This window comes from Sturnira hondurensis, unplaced genomic scaffold (assembly GCF_014824575.4).
Source record: "Sturnira hondurensis isolate 20B ecotype Veracruz unplaced genomic scaffold, ASM1482457v3 Scaffold0022910, whole genome shotgun sequence".
NCBI lineage: Eukaryota > Metazoa > Chordata > Mammalia > Chiroptera > Phyllostomidae > Sturnira > Sturnira hondurensis.
Window position 1 is genome coordinate 13,607,861 of NW_028095541.1, and position 20,187 is coordinate 13,628,047.

The 20,187-nt window shown below is 44.0% G+C and overlaps 2 pseudogenes; one reads left to right on the forward strand and one right to left on the reverse strand.

Moving 5' to 3' along the window:
- Positions 1-1,380: 1,380 nt before the first annotated feature.
- LOC118980456 (keratin, type II cytoskeletal 8-like) lies at positions 1,381-6,990 on the reverse strand (annotated as a pseudogene).
- Positions 6,991-19,447: 12,457 nt separating this feature from the next.
- LOC118980593 (60S ribosomal protein L32-like) lies at positions 19,448-19,851 on the forward strand (annotated as a pseudogene).
- The last annotated feature ends 336 nt before the right edge of the window (positions 19,852-20,187 follow it).

Consider the following 20,187-nt stretch of genomic DNA (forward strand, 5'->3'; position numbering starts at 1 on the left):
CCAAGCCATCGGTTTCATGGTTGAACTCTGACACCGCTCCGGACAGCTGATTAGTGGAAAAGACAAGATAACTGGATCACAGACAGAGTATGAGATGTACGCCAAGTCTTCTGCTGTTATAGCTTAAAACAACATAAATTATCCTATGGTTCTAGAGCTCGAAAGTCCTAACATCAAGGGGTTAGCAGAGTTACTGCCCTTCCGGAGGCCCTAGGGAAGAATCAGTTTCCTTGCCTTCTCCAGCTTTGGAAGGCCACCTTCACAGTTGGCTTGTAGCTCCTTCTTCCGTCTTCAAAGGTAGCAGCATAGCATCTTCAGGTCTTCCTCCCTCCCTCCCTCCACACTCACCTCTGCTTCTGTGGTCACCTTTCCTCCTCTGACTCCGACCCTCCTATCCCCCTCTTATAGGGACCCTTGTGATTACATTGGGACCACCTGGGTAATCCAGGATAATCTCCCCATCTCAAGATCCTAAATTCAGTCACACCTGCCAGCAAGTCCCTTTTGCCATGTTAAATTGCGATGGCAGCTTCTGGGGACTAGGCTGTGGACATGTTTGGGAGACATAATTCCATCTACCACAAGATGTAGTAAGAAAGCTCATTCACTGAGAAGGCCCTTTGTTCATCACTGTTCCTGCCCTTAGGTTTCTTTCAGAGATTCATTCTCCAGCCCTTGAAGACTTTCTCATTATTGTTTCAGAATTCACTGTGAAAATATAAATGCCTGCCAGAAGGGGTAACATGTTAAACCTATCTGGAGATTTTAGTGGGAGGATAAGGACCCTAGGAAATAACTAGAGAATATAAGAAGTGTTTGTACACTATAAGCAAAAAACGCCCAAAACATTATCTCTTAGTTTTTGCTAAGAGCCAACCCACCCTATAGAATGAACACATGACAGAGAATCTCAAATTCTGGTAATTAATCAGTTGTTAACTGTGAAAATGGCTTTTACTATCTTTATGTCTTATTTTCCTCATTGTGAACTAATGACATTTAAACGCCTGTATATGGAGGCTGTTTGGCAAATGTTAGAAACTAGAGAGGTTAATGTTTCTATAGTGATAAGTCCTTGACATGCATCCTCTCCTTTAATGCCCACAATTGCTCTTTGAGACGGGTTCTGTTGTCCCCAGAAAGGGACTGAGCCCAGGACCGAGGCAGGTCTGGCCCAGCACAGTCTATCATGTGTGGGCTCTTGGCTTCATGCAGGAAAGTTTTCGCAACACAAGTCCAGGTGATGTGAAGAGTACTTTTAGTAAAGCTGGGGACAGTGAACCAAAGGAAGGGCTTAAGGTAGAAAGGCAAGATCATCCGAACGGGAGTGAGCCTAGACGAAGCTGCCTTGCCTTTTGGAAACACAAGGAAGAGTTGAGCTTAGGTGAGGCTGCCTTGGCCCTTCAGAAAAAAAGTCACAGCGGCAGAAGAATTCAGCTCCACGGCGCTGCGTGGACTCAGGAAACAAGGTGCAGAGGCAAAAGGGCAGCCCGTGGAGACAGGTGCAGAGGGTGAGCCTAGGAGGAGCTGTTGCCGCCCACTGCTCCCCTGGTGGCAAGTCGCCCACTGCTCCCCTGGTGGCAAGTCTCGTCGGGACCCTGACGGCTTAGGAGGAGGAAAGCAAAGATACGACCCTGAGAAAGAACGGGGGTAGGGAGAAGCATGGGGGTGCCCAAGAGAGAGCCTGAACCTTTGTTTTAAGAGTTTTTACCTGTTTGCTAGAGGTGGGAATTTTAGAGAAGGATCTCAATAGACTATTTATCAACTTTCCAGGTGTATCCTTTGGTATGCCGACTGATCAAAGGAGCATACGGAACGGTCGGGATCACTGTCTTGTCAGTTTCACCCTCAAAGAATGTCCCGGAAGAAGGATTGGGCCTGGGGTGTCTGCCCCAGCATGGTCTGGAATGTGTGAACCATTCACTCATGAGTGTACTCACATCGGGAAGATAAGACCTACTGACTGTTCAATCCTCTCACCTTCTTTCCTCCAGCCTTCCAATCACTGTCCCCTCTGACAGCTGTCCAAAACCTGCTGTCGAGGAGACAGAGACCAGAGTGTGGCGATAGTCAGAGAGGAAGGGAGTGGGGATAGGCAGAGGTGGGCAAAGGGCGGATAAACGGGCCGGAAAGATGCTTTGCTTTCAGCGATGGGCTCACGATGCAGTGTGCAGATGATGTTTTTGTAGAGCTGCGCACATGAAACTGTATGGTTTTGTGAACCAATGTCATCCCAATAAATTCAATTGAAAAACATATCTTGCAGCCCTGGCTGGTGTGGCTCAGTGGATTGAGCATCGGCCTCCCAACCAAAAGGTTGCCGGTTGGATTCCCAGTCAGGGTGCAAGCCTGGGCTGCGGACTAGGTCCCCAGCTGGGGCTATGCAAGAGGCAACCCATCCATATTTCTCTCACACATCAATGTTTTTCTCCTTCTCTTTCTCCTTCCCTCCTCTTTCTCTAAAAATAAATAAAACTAAAAAATATCTTGTAGTATCTAGCCAATATCTGGCTATACATTGCTCAGCTGTTTAACTGTCTCAACTCCCCTGTTCCACTTGCCAGGAAATTTTTCTAGCTTCTTATTATCCTGCCTCCCTATTATTACTCCCATTCAATAGGCAAGGAGACTGAGGCTTGGTTCGAAAAATCTAACAAAGGTCCTATAGCGAGGATATAGCTGAGCTGGGATGTGAACCCAGAATCCCTTAGGTCCAGGATCTCTGCTTTTTATCATTCTAGATTATTCTGTCTGTAAATCATCAATGGGAAACTGCAAACCAGCCTGGAATACAGTACTGGATAGAGCATTTGGGTGAAGTTACGTAAATGAGGGTGAGAAAATAGAGCCAGGATGTCTTTAAAATTACAAAGGCAGTAATTTCGAGGTGATTCAGATTTGCAAAGAAAAACCACTGTAGTTGTGGCATTGACACTGTGAGCCACTGTGGAGCCCAGGCACCTGGGATGCAAACCAGCAGAGGCTTGTCAGTGCCTCTGGTCTCCGCCCCTCCCCGCCCCTCCCCACCCCGACCCCCACACTCCATGGAGACCACAAACAATGGCCAGTGTCAGGAAAAAACACAGTCACTTTGTTTTTAAATTATTAAACACTCAACTCAAGACTTTAGAAAAGAAGAAAAGAAAAAAATCCTGAAGGGATCAGAAGGAAGAAAGTCAGGTGATTTACAAATGAACAAATTAGAAACAGAACATAATTTAAATGAACAAATACATTCAAATGGGATTTCTTTAACAAGAAAACTTCCCACCAAAATAGACTAATCCTGAAATTTCCATCCAGCAAAACACAAATAAAAAGAAGAAAAGTAAGAAGAAGAAAAAAAGAAACACCATAGAATAGATTATATAAGAGACCACTATAAACAATGTAATGTATTTTAATCTAGACAAATGTAATTTCCAAACAATTGACAACAGAAGAAATGCAAAGTGGAAATAGGACAAATGGGAATGTATTTTCCTGGCGTGGGTCCCATTAAATCCTCCCATGAACCCTCAAGAATGCTCCTCACATCTCTGCAGCCTGAACTCCTGCCCCTTGCTTCCTCCTTCCTTTCATCCACCCTGCTCTTCCCGTCCAGATTCCTCCTGACTCAGCCCTTCCGGTCCCACCAAACCTGCTCGACCTGCCCCTCCCTAGCCATCTTGTGTCTTGTGGCGCTCAGGCTCAGCTCGGAACAGACTTCCCCGCAAGTTAAATTACTTTTAATTTGTTATTTAGTCATTAAATTATTGTCTTCACCATGAACAAAAGAGGGCAAAGTCCTCGTTCTCCGATAACTTTCGTTTTCAGTGGTGGAAGGCTGATTAGTATAATACCTCCACGGGTGATGAAGGGAATGGAGAAAAACAAAGCTGGCACTAAGACTCCTGGGTGCTGAATGCCTGGTTTCCTGAATTTTGGTCAACAACCGCTAGATGGGTTTTCTTCTGCCTCTTTCCTTCTGTTGCTGGATTCTCTCAATATTATCTGACACACCTTAGTCTCATTATCTAAAATAATTAACACATAGGCATAGTTGTGCTTTTAATCCTTTTAATCCTCATAATCCTCATTACAAGCCAATCTGGTAAATATTATTGTCAAATCACATTGTATACAGCTGCAGACACTGAGATACACAGGGATTAAGGAACATCAAGTTCTCCCAGGTAAGTAGCTGAACCGGTATCGGAAGCACAGTGCCTGCCCCGCGTCCACGCACTTTACCCCTACACGTTTGTCCCCACCCCTGACCAAACTCATCTTCCATGAACTCCTGCCACATGCCCCCGCTCCATTCCCAAATTGCTATGTATTTTCTTTTCTGCATTGGTTCAAAAATTGTCGTTCCTCTCTTCCAAGCTTCATCTCTGCGCCTGTCCCTTTCTCTTGCACCTTCTGAGACCCTTTCACACCTCCAATTATGCCCCCTTCTTTTACCTTTTTAGGATAAGGAGCAGGGTACTAGTGCGAGATGAACATGCTTTCTTTTTCTTCTGCTCAGTACACAGACCTTTGCCCTCCTTGTTCTGAGGTGTCTGTAATCTTGAAAGATTAGGGTTCTTATCACGAGAATGGTAGCAATTCTTAAAAGAGAGGCATAATCACTTTTTGACCTGCAAAATAGAACTTTGTAGTAAGAAGGAAGCCTTCATTTCTCCCCACCTCCAGGATTGTGTTTAACCAACTAGGCCCTAAGGGGTCAGCTCTTACGGTTCTCCTACTGAGTGGGGAAAACCTTAGTCAGCAGAAGGCTTAGCAGAGCTCCAGGGAAGCAGAAGCAGAGAAGAATAGGATTTAGGGACTGTGAGTAGAAGGGAAGCTTAGAGGAAACAGAGCCAGGCAGACTGCTCCCTAGTTGCTCCCTTTTCAGGACCTATCCTGGCGTGGACAGTCGTGTTAAAGGAGGGGCTCCTGCCCACTGCATGCCTAGCACTCAGAGAACCCCCTCTTGGTTACGCTGCCCCATCACGGGACTTGGCCACTTGAAGGAAAACTTGATTTCTATGACAAAACATCATCTTACACTACTTTATTTCTCCTAGCTTTCTTCTTTTCTTTTCCAGTTTTTTACCTTTTCTTATCATTTTCCCAGTTTCATTTCCTTCTCTTTAGGGTTGTTAGAGCCACCTCTGACATCCAAAACAGAGTCTTTATTTTGGGGGGAAAACCACTTGATTTTGCTTTTAGCAAGGGGCACGGGTAAGAGGCAGTGCCCTGGCCAGTAAACTTCCCCACCCCAAGGGTGACCTGAGGACTGGGGCTGAGCCTCAGGCAGGTCTCCTGTGCCTGCTGCTCCCCTGCACAGCTCCTTTCCCACAGGCTCAGAGGACAGGAGGGACCGCGGTAGTCACTCACTGGGCAGGACAACAGGTGGCTCAGACATTGGTTTCCCATCATGGGTCTCAATCTTCTAAACAACCACTGTCTTAGAGGAGCTGGTGCTGGTGGGGCTGGAGAAGCCAAAGTCCACATTGGCCTGGAAGCCCAGGCCATCATTGAGGTTTCCATGAGCCAGACTGAGCCCATCTGTGTAGCCATAGGTAGTCTCAGTACAGATACTCATATTCTGCATCCCAGACTCCAGCAGCTTGTGGTGGGTGGCAGTCTTCACATCCAGGCCCAGCTTGATGTTCATGAGCTCCTGTACTCATGCATTTGCAGGACCATGTCCTGCTTGGTGGTTCTCAGAGCAGCTTTCAATGCAACCATGTTGGTCCGAGCATCCTTGAGGGCCAGCTCTCCATGTTGCTCAGCATCAGCAATGGTGGCCTCCAGGGAAGCTCTCCGGACTTCGAGGCCCTTAGTTTCAGCCTGGAATCAGTGATGTTCTGGTTCATCTCAGAAATCTCCATCATTGTGTGATACAGGCCAGTCAATATCTGCAGCTCCTCAGACTTGGTTTGCTACAAACCAAGGCTGATGGTCTCAGCCTCAGCCTGGCCATCTCCTCGTACTGGCCCTTGACCTTGGCGATGATGCCATCCAGGTCTAGGGAGCGGTTGTTGTTTATGGACAGCACTACAGACTTGCCAGAGATCTGGGACTCCTCTTTATACAGCTGCCTGCAGGAGTTGATCTCATCAGTCAGCCCTTCCAGGCTGGACTCCAGCTCTACCCTGTTCATGTGTCATCCACATCCTTCTTGATGAGGACAAATTAATTGTTCATCTCTGTGCACTTGTTTATCTCATCCTCATACTTATTCTTCAAGCCCTGCACCAGCTCCTGCATGATGCCAAACTCCACCTGCAGCCTCAGTTCCTCCTGGGCCAACATGTCCAGCTGCCACAGAAGGTTGTTGTTGTTTTTTTAATTAATTTATTTATTTTTAGAGAGAGGGGAAGGGAAGGAGAAAGAGAGGGAGAGAAACATCAATGTGTGGCTGCCTATGATGTGTCCCCTACTGGGGACCTGGCTTGCAACCCAGGCATGTGCCCTGACTGGGAATCGAACCGGCGACCCTATGCTTCACAGGCCAGCGCTCAATCCACTGAGCCACACCAGCCAGGGCAGAAGGTTGTTGATGTAGCTCTTGAACATGCTGTCTGTGTTACTGCAAGTCATCTGTTGCTGCAGAAAATTGTGCTTGGTCTCCAGAATTTTATTCTGCTGTTCCAGGCTCTGCATTCAATGGCCAAAGGAAGCAAACTTGTTGAGGCTCTTGATCCGCTCCTTCTCTGGGTTGTGCAGCCTGGATGTTGGGGTCCACCTCCAGCTTCAGGGGGCTGAGCAGGCTCTGGTTCATTTGGATGGCTAGGATGCTTCCTATATTCCCAGCCCCACCCAACCCCCAGCCAAATTCATGCTGGCGCCTAGGCTGAACTGGTAGCCATTGCCCAGCTGGGAAAAGGCTGTGGTGCTGGGCCCACTCAAGTGCCAGAGGCTGCCGAAGGCACAAAGGCCAGAGATGGACAACTTAGAGGTCTTTTGGGTCAGCGTTGTGGACACAGCAGAGGCTGGAGTGGAGATGAGGAAGTCAAATCAGAGAGATTCAAGCCCTTCTTTCATCCTTGGAATGTGAGTATTCTGCAAAGTTTTGTCCTCAACATTCTTTCTCTCCTTTACTGATCTCATTTTTTTCTGAAGATATTAACTGTCGCCTCTAGAAAGATGTTTTCCAAATTCATATATCTGGTTATAACTTCTCTTTTGAACTTCTCTATTGTATCTCCAAGCCCTCCCAGATATTTTCACCATTCTGTTGCCTGTCACTCCAACTCAACACCATTAAAATCGCATATATTCCTTGCCATCTCCCAAACTGTACTTCCTGCTTCCCTACAAATGTTAATAACATCACTAGTCATTGTGAATTTCCCAACTTTCCATTCTGAGGAAAAATTCTCAAAATATCTCACACATGTTTATAATAACAGTGAAGTACCTAGTAGCACATTCTACTTATAATCAGATGCTAAGAGATTGCCATATACTAATCATTTCATCCTCTTAACTCTATGGGTTGTTACTACTCTTACCACCATTTTATAGCTATGGAACCTGAGATACAGAGAGGTCAAGGTCACACAGCTAGTAAATGGCAGATTTTGGAACTTGAACCCAGACAGCCTGTTTTGGGATCCGTACTTTTAACCACTCTACTATGCCACTTCTCACAGGACAACGAATGAAAAACCAATATAAAGCTGTACGCATAACGTAATCATTACTATGTAAAACAATCAACCTAAATATTTAGGTACAGAAAAAAGACTGAAAGAAATTATATGAAGATGTCAGTAGTGATTATCCTGGGTACAGGAAAGACTGGAAGCAAGTTTATGAAAATAAACTCTACTTTTTGTATTTTCCAGATTTCCTGTTATAATGTTTAGAATGAAAAGTACATACTATGCAATATGTAATTCATATATAACACATTTTGTATTTCATTTTTAGAAACAGTGAAACCCGGAAAATAAAATGGCAGCATACTTCCTTCTCCTCAACAAAAAAATAACTTATACATCTCTTCTACATCTAAATCTTCCACTGCGTTTCACCACCCAGGTTCTAGCTACTATTACCTCCCTCTGACATATTGACTCTTATTTGATTCCTACAGGCCAGATTAGTCTTTTTGATACAATGTTTTGTCTATATTCCTTCCCTATTCAGTGGTTTTCTGTCCTCCTGTTACTCATGGAATTCAGCTCAAACGCTTTAATCTGGCGTTAGATGTGCCCACACTCTGGCCCTAACCTTTTCTGCAGCCTCTTCTTCCTCCGTTTGTTTCCCTGTATGTATCCCATTACCCAATCTGCACCATTTCTTTCCTCTACCTTGCTCTTTTCCAGCTTCATGCCCCTCCCATGTCCCAAGAGAATCCGGAGAGACGTGAACTGCTCTTGGCCAGCTTGTGGAATGGTTGGGAACCAGCTCCTGCTTACCAGTGGCCAGTGTCTGCTGCCCGTCTGCTGTCTGTAAGTCTGCGCTCCTGAGGGCTGCCGCACCTGAGAGCCTTCAGAGTCAGAGGTCTGGGAGCAGGGAGTGATTGACGATGCTCCTGGAGCACTTAGCTTAGCATGTGTGTGGGTCCTGCTTTTCGTTTCCCTCTGTTCTGCATGTCTCCCTGACAGAATAGGGGACCTGGTATTCTGCACAGCTCTGGCCAGATTCAACTTGGATCCTACCCAGCCCTCCTGACTGGTGTGCTCAGTGGGTTGAGTCTTCGTCCCCCCACCCCTCCCTGAAAACCTAAAGGCCGCGGGTTCAATTCCGGGTCAGGGCACATGCCTAGGGTGCAGGGGCCGGTTCCAGGTGGGGCTGTGGGAGAGGCAGTGGATCAATGTTTTTCTCACACATTGATGTTCCTGTCCCTCTCCATTTCCTTTCCTTCCCCCTCCCTTTCCCCTTCCTTCCCTTCTCTCTAAAAATAAATAAGTGAAATCTTCGAAAGGAAAAAAAGGCATTAGCCAGTGTTTTCTGGGAGGAAAACATAATTCACAAAAGTAATTATTTCAAGGGTTTTACTTAACTATGTAATCAAATATTAATCTTTGATATTTGGTAGTTTTAATTCTCATTCATCTTTTAAGAAGCCACACACTCCGCAAAGTTAATTAATTATGGAAAATGCATGGAATTCAAAACCTTGCCTAATGTGAATGTTACTCAACTAAGTTTCAGATTTAGCAAAGCAAATTGTTCTTCAGTAACACTCTATCTACAAGTTTTTTATAGAGCTAATGATGTGTAAGAAAGAGGAGAAACAAACGAGTGTTTATTACTAACTGGAAATACACATTATTCCATTTATTCCGTGCAAGTTTGAATTCTATGATTCAAATGATGTGAACAGTCTTTTAAGCTGAAAAAATAAATGTGAAAAATAAGCCAAAGAGCAGTCCAAACTCCTTGTACACAGTTGGTGAGAATGTAATCAGTTCAACTACTAGAGAAAACAATATGGAAGGTCCTCAAAAAATTAAAAATAGAATTACCATGTGATCCAGCAATTCTACTTCTGATATGTCCTCAAAGAAAATAAAAGCAGAATTGCAAAGACTTATCTGCTCTCCCAAGTTCATTGAAGCATTATTCACAATAGCCAAGATATATAAACAACTTAACTGTCCAACAGTGGATGAGTGGACAAAGAAGATGTGATACACATATATATCATACACACACACACACACACATACATATAGTGAAATATTACTTAGCTGCAAGAAAGGAGGACATCCTGCCATTTTTTTTGAAACATAAATGGACCTTGGGCATATATGCTAAGTGAGAGAAGTCAGAGAAAAACAAAGTACTATGCAGTATCACTTATATGTTGAATCTATTATTAAAAAACAAATGAACAAACAAACTCATACAAACAGAGTAAAATGGCAGTTACCACAGGGCAGGAGTGAGGGAAGACAGGTCAGATGTTGTTTGAAGGCACAAACTTACAATGAGTAGTAAATAAGCCCCAGAGATCTAACGTACAGTATAGTGAAAAAAACAATGACATTGGATAATGACCATCAGACTTACTAAGACACTAGAACTTAATTATTCCAACTGCAAAAAAGAAGATATAGCCCTGGTTGGTGTGGCTCAGCTGGTTGGAGCATCATCCTGTACCCCGAAAGTTTGCAGGTTCAATTTCTAGTCAAGGCACAGCCTAGGTTGTGGATTTGATCCCCGGTAGGGAAGCCTACAAGATGCAACCAATCAATGTTTCTTTCTCACATCAATGTTTCTCTCTGCCTGTCCGTCTGTCTCTCTCCCTTTCTCTCTAAAAACAAAGATAAAATGTCCTGGGGTGAGGATTTTTTTAAAAGGTATAATTATGTAACATGGTAAAGGTGCTAATTATTGCTACAGTGGCAATGATATTATAATACATAAATGTATCAAATTAAAATGTATGCCTTAAATTTACTCAATGTTATATGTCAAATACATTTCCACAAAAGTAAGATTATCTTTTAAAAAAAGATCTTAAGTAACTGAAGACAGAGAAGACTTTTATTTATACTGGAATATCTACCTCTGCCTTAACTGTGATGTCATTACTACAATCCTGTAATTATCTCATAGACTCCCAGCAAAAGCACACTTACAGAACTGCTATATTCAGCTATTGTTCCTTGGGTCCAGTTGCCGAAACTTATTGTACAAAGTATTAGGCTGCCATCTGCTGGCCCCCCCCAAATTTATGGCAACAAAAGGGAAAAATCTTTTTTGAGGGGAAAAAACTTTTTCCCCCTTTTTTTTGAATCATCTTTCAAATGAGATCATAGTAAACTTGAAGAAGGAAGTGTGGAGGCCTTTTATCTTGGTACCTGGCAATATAATTCAGCCTCTGAATTCTAGAAAGATTCTTGAGTAAACAAACAGAACACTCTAATGCTTTTGAGTGGTAACAAAATCCTCTAAGACCAACAGATTTCAGAAAACAGCATCGACCCGAAAGTTTCCAGGGAGCGGGGTGTGGGGCTTGGGAAGGATGAGTCAAACCGAAGAAAATCACCTCACCCTCACATTCAGCAGTGTCCGTCTGCTGCTTCCCTGCGAAACTGGATTAGCAGCAGGGGGTGAGGAGATTTTCCAGCTGGAACCTGGAATCTGTCACTGTCAGAAAGGAGTTTTGTGCAGTGAGAGGTCACTGCATGGGGATCAAGGACTGAAGTCAGTCCTGCACTGTCCCATGCAATAGCCACGTGCATTAGCTACTGCATAATAGCCACAGCTGGCTGTTATGCCTTTGAAAGGTGGCCAGTCTGGACTGAGCTGGGCTGTAAGTGGAAAATATTCACTGGATTTCAAAGACTTAGCATACAAAAAGGAATGTAAAATACCTTGCTTATTAATCTATGCTGATTACACATTAAAGGGATGATATTTTGATATATTGATTAAATAAAATATATTATTAAAATTGACTTTATCTGCTTAATTTTTAATGTAATTACTAGGAAATGTTTCAATTACAAATGTGGCTCTCGTTATTTTGCTTCTCCACAGAGCTGACACTCGCAGTTAATGTCTACTCAGCACTTACTGAGTGCTAAGGGGTACCTGATAGATACACTATCCTAAGGATTTTATGCACACTGGTGTTTACTTAATCTTCACAATGGCAGTATTAAAAGTATGTCTTATTATCCTTCCAGTTTTACACATCACAAAACTGAGACTCGGAGAAACCAAGGAATAAGCCTTTCTAATAGGTGAGTGGCAGTACCTGGGCTTGAACTCAGATGTTTAAGGATCCAAACCCCAGATAATCGCATGCACCACGCACACTCTCCTGGCCTGGCCACATCCGGTTTCGCCCCTGTCAAAGTGTGTTGCTTGTTCACGTTCCCTGACCAGTTTTGTGGCTTTGCTATCAGCCTTTTTCCCTCTTTAAGAACACCCTGCTATTAATGCTATAGTCAGGTAAAAAAAAAGAAAGAAAGAACGAAAAGGAAAAAGGCTTCTCTCCCTTGCATATTTTCCTAGACCCAGATTAAAGAACAAATTTGGAGATGAATGGTATATGGAGGTAGAATTCTTTCCAACTACTCCTTCAAATTTTTGTCCATCTTGGCTTTCAGTGTCTCAAGGTATAAAATTTCTCAGACATCATAAATCCTTGAGAAAGTGCTCTAAGAGGTTTTAGACAAAAACAGATTTTCCAGATTTGCCTGGAATTTTTTTTCTTTTTCTTTTCAAAGGAGGAAAATTCTGTTTATATAAAAGCACTAGGCAGAATTTCTATAAGCCTCAAATTCTTTTGTCATTTGTAGGCATCAAGGAGAGACACAGTTGTTTGTAATCTCTCATACGATGAAGTTAGGCTTTTGATCTTTTTAGTGTTTGTGAAGCAAAACTTGCATTTTTAAAGTCAATAAGAACTGTTATTTCTGGAATCATTATTCAGGGACAAATAAAGGTAACCTCTTCTCTGTGTCCAATAACCTGCTGCTTTGTCTGTAACCGCTTTTTTGGTTCTCTCCAGCTGTGAAGTGCCAAGAAAGTTCAGCAGAGCAACCCCCGCCCCCACCAAAATTGCATGTATGATACAGTTTTCTAGTAAAAGCATAGAAAACAAAGACTACATTTTGGAAAAGTTGGCCATTCACCTGCCTGTCCATCCATCCATCTGCTCACCCACCCATGCCAGACACAAGGACCAGAGATTCAAAGAAAAACAAAACAGAACTCAACCCTGAGTTGTCAGAGTTTATATTCTTTGAGTAAGAAGGAAATAAACAAGCAAATAAACCCCAACAATAACCCTACAAATTGATTTAAGTCCCATGAAGGAAGCAAATAGGGAGCAGAGACAGAGGTCAACCTACTTTAGAGCCAGTGGCCAGGAAAGGCTCCAGTCCCGCTCACTGTCCAGGAAAGGGTAGTGAAGGACACAGAGCAGCAGTCCAGGCAGGAGAGCCGCAGGAGCTCTCAAGAACGTGCACTTTTGGGAAAGGGGGGGTCAATCGTGATGTATGAGAGTGAGTGACAACGAGTATGCAGGAGGTATGGAGCGAGACGCAAGTGTGGGAGAGACCCTGCAGGAACCTTAGGTAGAGCAAGGAGTTTGGGTTTATGCAAGTCTCCAGGGAAGTTACCGACTGAGGGGTTCAAAGCAGATGGGTGACACATTCAGATTTATAGTTTCTAAATGCTACTCTGGTTGCCGGGTGGGAGGTAAAAGAGGCAGGATGTGAAGTTCAAAGTGTTTCCTGGCATTGAGTATTCTTTTACTTCTTGACATTACTGTTCTACAGGTTTGTGGTGCTAACAATTGTGTGTACCACCTAGATTCCCAAATTGCTCTGTTCTTTTAAAAAAAATTTAAATTAATTTTAGAGAGAGAGGGAAAGAGGGGAGAGAGAAAATGAGAGAAACATTAATTATTGATTTGTTGTTCCATTTATTCATGCACTCATTGGTTGCTTCTTGTACGTGCCCTGACTGGGGATCAAACCCACAACCTGGGCCTATCAGGACAATACCCCAACCAACTGAGCTCCCTGGCCAAGGCCTTGCTCCTTCCGTTTTCTTTCTTGCTATGTTTTTAAAATTTAGATATAACTGACAGGTAACATTGTATCAGTTTCAGGTGTACAACAGAATGATTCAGTATTTTGTTTGTACTGCAAAGTGACCACCATACGAATTTTTTTTCTCATGATGAGAACTTAAGATCCATTCTCTTAGCAACTTTTAAATCTGCAATAGAGTATTTTTAGCCATAGTCTTCATGCTGTATATTATGCTTCCAGGGCTTACTTATTTCACAGCTGGCAGTTTGTACTTTTTAACCCTCTTCATCCCTGTCACCCACAACCCCCTCCCCACACCACACCCCCTTTTCCTTGGCATTTTTGCTTCCAGTCTACACATTTAGAATCTTTAAGCTCCTAAGAATAATGTTTCTTTCCTCAAGGCATTCTAGACCTCTGAGTACAATGTACTAAAGCAGCGCAGCTCTTGTCCCAGGTGCCAGGTCTGTTGCACCCAAGACCCAGGCCCAGGCCCCAGCTTCTGCTTGGACACCCAGGAAACACCCTCCATGGGGCATTTCAGAGCTTCTCACTTCTAAGCACTCTTGCTTGTCAGCAAAGTTCTTTTCCTAATGTGATGAAATACAGCCTATGGACCTGTGACAGAACTCAGTGCTCCCGAGGCCACGCCCTGCGTCAGGGAAGGTGCTGCCCCAGACGAGGCCCTGCCTGCAGCCTGGCGAGCTCACACAAGTCCTGTCAGTTGTCCCACTGGGGGCTTATTTGCAGGGCTCTGCACTTCCCCACCTGCTAATCTGTTCAATGGTCCACCTGGAATGTGCCACCTGGCTAGGCTCCCATTCCCTCCCTACCCCACGGATCGGCATTCCTCCTCCACCTCTCTGTGGCAGCAGCACCTTTCTCAGGGAGTGAGGATGCTCCTTGTCCTGGGGATCTTTCGCACTACCCTCCAGAACCAACCTCGACCCTTCTCAGCCCTGCTCTGAGCTCCACCCGGCTGACCTGTGGACAGTGTACCTCGGGCTTCCAGCTAGGTTTTACCAACAAAGAACCCCGGCAGGAGAACAGATGGAGGAGAACGTTCTCACCCCACTTCCTCCCTCGAAGTGGCCCAGGGCAGACCACACCCCATTCTCTCCCTGGCTCTGTGCAGGTGGCCGGCTCTGTCGACTCCCTCCCCATGTCCAATCCACCGAATGACAGTAATGGTACCCCTGCTGTCACTGGTCCATGGACAGCCCATTCCTTGCCACTTTTGTCCCCGAAGTGGTTCGGAACTGGCTTCCCCAAGATGTGCTACTTTGGCATTAGGTTATTTTGGCAGCTGACACCCTACAGGCTCAGGAAGAACATGTACTTTTCCTTTAAAGAATTTAAATGTGGGGTCTTGCCCATAATAAGAGTTATCACCAGAAATAACTTTTTTGTGAGCTATTACCGGACAGGACAAACTTCTAATTACTGAACATCTGCTCTTCTTAACTGTGCTGCAATGCCCTTTTTTGTCCCACCCTTAGCTCCGAATATCACATACACCTCATTTCCCTCCATCTCTGAATCTCTCGTGTAGGTGGGGCTATTGCGTGCCCACATGTAATGAAATTTGGTTATTTCCGCTTGCTGATCTAAACATGAGATCAGAGAGAAAAACCTAGAGAAGCAGAAGAAATTTTCTTCTCCCACATGTCTTTATTAAATGCTTCTAATATTATCCCAGCTTGAATGTGCCTTCTCTTTCCTGCCAGGACACCAACAGATACAACCCTGTCCTTGAGGGTCCCTCTTGCCCACTGCTCTGACAGGATGTCAATAACTCTGACCTCTAACCTTCAACTGAGAGTGACCAATGTCTCACCCACCCCCCTCCTCCTTTCTGCAAAACAGTTCTTCCCTACAGGACCACACCCTGTTCTCCCAAGTCCTTAGGGCCACTTCATTCATTCCTGCTGAGCACGTATGTGCCTTGTAACACAAATAGAGTCTACAGAGAAAACAAAGTAGCCCCAGCAACAACCACAGGCGACCTGCACTATTTATTCTCCCTCCTTGACTATTGATGAAGACAAAAATTGGGAGTGTCTACTAACCCCTAAGGTGCAGCAGTGATACACAACCAAATGCAAATATGGTGAACAACATTATTAAAGAATATCAGCAGCTAACATTCATTGAGTCCATGCCGTATAGTAGATGCCAGCCTAAGCACTGCCCGTGTAATAACCATTTAATCCTCACAGCACTCTTATAGACAGGGACTACTAGCATCTCGTTTTACAGGCGAGAAAATTTAGACGCAGCAAGGTTAGGTAACTTACCCAGGGTTAGATGGCTAGGAAGTGGCGTTTCTGGCATCAGAACCAAGGCTATTTGACTATAAAGTTGATACTCTTAACCACACTATCGTAAATAATTAAAGTCTGTTGTGAAATCTTAGTAAGGAATCCTGTGTTCAGTGCTTAGAGCTGGCTGTTTGGGTATCCCATATTACAAAAAATATTGGTAAGGAGAAAATAAAATAAATATTAGAAGGTCAAGTAAGAAAAGAAAGGTGAACTGCTTAGGGTGTTGGAAACAAAATAAGAAGAGGTTTAAAAACTACTGCCAAATAATCTGACATCAGAACACTGGGTTAGGGCAAAGGGCATACTTTAAATTCCTTTCATTGTTAACCCGATGGAACACACTTAGATTTAAAATAGATTATTGGGGGAGATATTAGATCTCCTAGGATGCCAGCCTTTAAAAAGAGGGCATGCATTCACTCATGGCAATGGTCCCAAACTTCGGTGTGACAATGATGAGGAAGCTTGTGAAGTAGAAGTTTCCCAGGCCCCACATCAAACTTCTCAACAGGAATTCTTAGGGCCTCCTGGTAGGCAAACTAATGGCCTCTCTGAGATGTTCACATGCTAACCCCCCAAAACTGTGAATATGTTTCCTAACATGACAAAAAAAATTTTGCAGGTGTGATTAAGTTGAAGCTCTTGAGATGAGAAGATTATCCTGAACTGCCTGATGGGCCCAATGTACTCACAAGGGTCCTTATAAGTGAAAGGCAGACACAAGAGTTTCAGAATCAGAGATGTGAGGACAGAAGCCAAGGTCTGAGTGAGGCAGCCACGAACAAGCAAATGTCAGCAGCTTCTCGAAGCTGGAAAAGGCGAGAAAACCGATCCTGCCCTAGACCGTCCAGAAGGCGTGTACCTTGCCTTACTCATTTTAGACTGGAGACCTCTATCAAACAATAAATTTGTGTTGTTTTAAATCAGTAGGCTTGTAGTACTTTGTTACCAGAGCAGCAGGAAGCTAATACAAGGTTCAGTTTGGGAATCTGCATCTGTGACAAGTTCTAGGTGCCTCCGTTGCAGACGGTCTTGGAGGAACACCACCTCACACAGACAACCAGGGCTCGGGCCTCCAGCAGCAGGATGGAAGTGAGCAATGGTTCGTCTAGCTTTTCATTTTTAAAAGGAGTCTCCCTTCTCCCAGGTTAAAAAAATTCAAATAATATTCTGGTCTTTTATTTATTTTAAAAATACGGGCTATTCATTCAGCACATACAGCAGTAATGGATCAGGATATACTCATGAAAGTACATGTATGTTTTTAAAAAAGCAGTGCAGTTAGAGTCAGCTGGACCCAGGACCCCATCGCTTCTGACCTGTGTATCTGTGCAAGTTTTGTCGCCTCCATGAGCTTCTATTGTAAACCCACTTGTAAGTTCTAGGATAGTAACAGCAAAATATGTGTATTTCAAAGGACTTCACATAACCACAGGTACATAATAGATGCTCAAGAAAATGTAAAATGCTTTCCATTTTTCATCTTTCCCTCCCTCCTTCCTTTCCCTCTTTCCACAAGTGTAATGACAAAATACCACTAAGATTCCGTGTATGTGGGTCTTCAAATAACAGTTCATGTTCAGTCTTTGTCTTTACAGAGACCCATAGAAGAAGGGTGATAACATATTCCACTTCCCAGAATGAAGTGGGTACTAGGCCATCCAGCCAGAACTCGCAAAGCAGATTATTTAGAATCAGTGTTTTTCTATCCATGGTATGTAATCATTATACCCACGTACAATGTTCATCCTTATTTTTCCCTCAAACATTTGGGGGGAAAAAAGTGCTCATTATACTAGGCAAGATACGGTAGTTGCACTTGGAGATTAAAGATTTCTCAGGAGGGTGTGATGGATGGTCTGTGAATGGCCCTCTGCCTGTGGGAAGCTTGATAATTGTCCCATGCAGATGGTGTCTGATGTGTACTTCAAAAATGGTAATCTACAAGCAATTCCGGGGTTGAAACTGCCGGCAGGCAGGAGGGTGGGGTGTGTGTGTGTTGGGAGCCAAGGGCGTGGGAGCGGAGTTTGGGGAGTCACTGTGCGCCCTCTAGTGGTGGATCAAAGAGGAGCGTTTCCTACGGGCCAGGCGTGGACTACCTCGGGCCTTGCTGGGACTGTCTTTACGCCCCACCAGACTATGTGGCCCGCAGGGGCCAGGGAATCTCAGCAGTAGGAGACTGGAACTGTTCTCCCAGAATCACAGTCCGAGGAGGTAGTTTTCCATGAATGTAAAAGAACTAGTGTTGAGAAATGCCCAGTGGGATGCCGAGGGGCCTGAAGGACCCACGAATAACCCCCAGAATGGGTGTGAGCAGGTGGTGTGGGGAGGGAATGGAGAAGAATAAAACTATTTTCATATGATACCCCGTGAGCTCTGCTTCTTTAATAAATGACTTCTTTTTATTCAGTGTAAAGGGAAAATTGTATAAGAGCTTTAAGTTTTTCAGGAAAAATAATCATATTCTGGGAAACTTTTTTTTAAATTTCCTAAAGAATGTAAAGCCTATTTAATACTTTTGATCCATATAGAAATCATTTGTTCACATTTTTGTTTACAAATCCACAGATCCTTTTTCTTTCCTTAGTAGGAAAGAGCTCAAGTGTTCCTTTCTGATTCTATCAATAATACATGCTCACTGTAAGAAAATGTATCAAGCACAGAAAAGTATAAATAAAAATAGTCTATACGTCTAACAATCAATGTCAACTACTGGTAACATCTGGGAACACGTTCTTTCAGACTTTTAAATGTGTAATTCTCAGAGTTGGAAACACAGGCCCAGAGATAATGCACATCAAAGCCCCTGTGGAGGAAAGAGGTACCTCCAAGTCACCCTGGTTTGCAGGGCTGCCAGGCAGCCTCTGTTGAACACTCCCTGTGATGACCAATCATTCACAATAAAAGGGTTATGATAGCTCACAGCTCTTCCACATGAGCAGGTGGACTTCGGGCTCAGTTTCTCCCTTCACACTGTGGTTCTGTCATTCACCACTTGTGATAACTAGAGGTTAAACTGTTTAACCTCTCCATTCCTCATTTTTCTCATCTGTGAAATGGGGGCCATAAAAACAGACACTTGATCAGTTTTTGGAGCATTTGATGAAATGGTAAATATAATTAACATGGTGTCTAGTATACAGTAAACTCTCAAGAAATGCTGTTGGCTTTTATCACACCTTTAGGCTGTTGTTTTCTGCCTGCCTTCTGGACTTCTGTAGGGTAAATTCAATCCCTTTTCCGTGTGAAACCTTCAAACACTTGCAGATTTCCCTCATGCCGTTCTGTGTCTCCTGTGGATGACTACAAGTTTGTCAGTGCTTCTAAAGTAAGGCCTCTCCAGTGATAAGTAGTAACCAAGACCCGTGCTGAGCGCTGAATGGCAGGTGAATAGTCCCTTGCTCTGCACGCCTCTTGTCACCATAGACTCCTACTGATGTCTACCCTGGGCAGTGATCCTGTCCATTTCTCTCACTTTTGCAATTGTTTTCAAAACCATATGAAACACTTCCCGTTCATATCTGTTCATATTCATTGTTAGTCCACACTCTTGGGGGGGAACATGATTCTGTCACAAAATGAGGTGATGTCTTCCTCAGCTCTGCCTACAGAGATGGCAGCCATCTCCTACTTGGCATCATGGTTTCCCTTGGACCCCTTGTGAAACTTAAGGTGTTCAAAAAGAGGACCAAGAAGTTCATCCAGCACCAGCCAAACTGGTATGTCAAAGGATGGCTGGTGGAAACGCAGAAGCATCGAAAATAGTATGTGCAGAAGATTCAAGGGCCAGATCTTGAGGCCCAACATTGGTTCGGGGAGCAACAAGAACACAAAGCACACGCTGCCCTGTGGCTTTTGGGAGTTCCTGGTCTACAGCATTAAGGAGTTTGAAGCGCTGCTGCTGTGTAACAAAACTCACTGTGCTGAAGACTGTTCACAGTGTCTCCTCGAAGAACTGCAAAGCCATCATGGACAGAGCAGCCTAGCTGGCCATCAGCGTCACCAATTCTAATGTCAGCCTGAGCAGTGGAGAAAATGAATAGACATCTTGTGTGTACATTGTATTTGTGTTAATAAAACCACAAAATTCTGCCATATGGCAAAAATAGATAAATAAAATAAGATGACAATTCTTTCCCATCTGTGCTATCTACAACGTTGTGCTCACCCCTTCCTCTTTTTTTAAAAATTGAGATGTGATTGACAAACAACATTATATTCATTTCAGGTGTACCACATGATTTGATGTATGAGGTGTGTCTGGAAAAAGCCCAGCCATTGCTAATATAACAAGAACGGTTTGCTCGACATTGATGTAACCTGGCAGCCAAGGAGAGTGGGCTGTAATGTGTGTGTGTGTGAACAGTGACAACTTCACT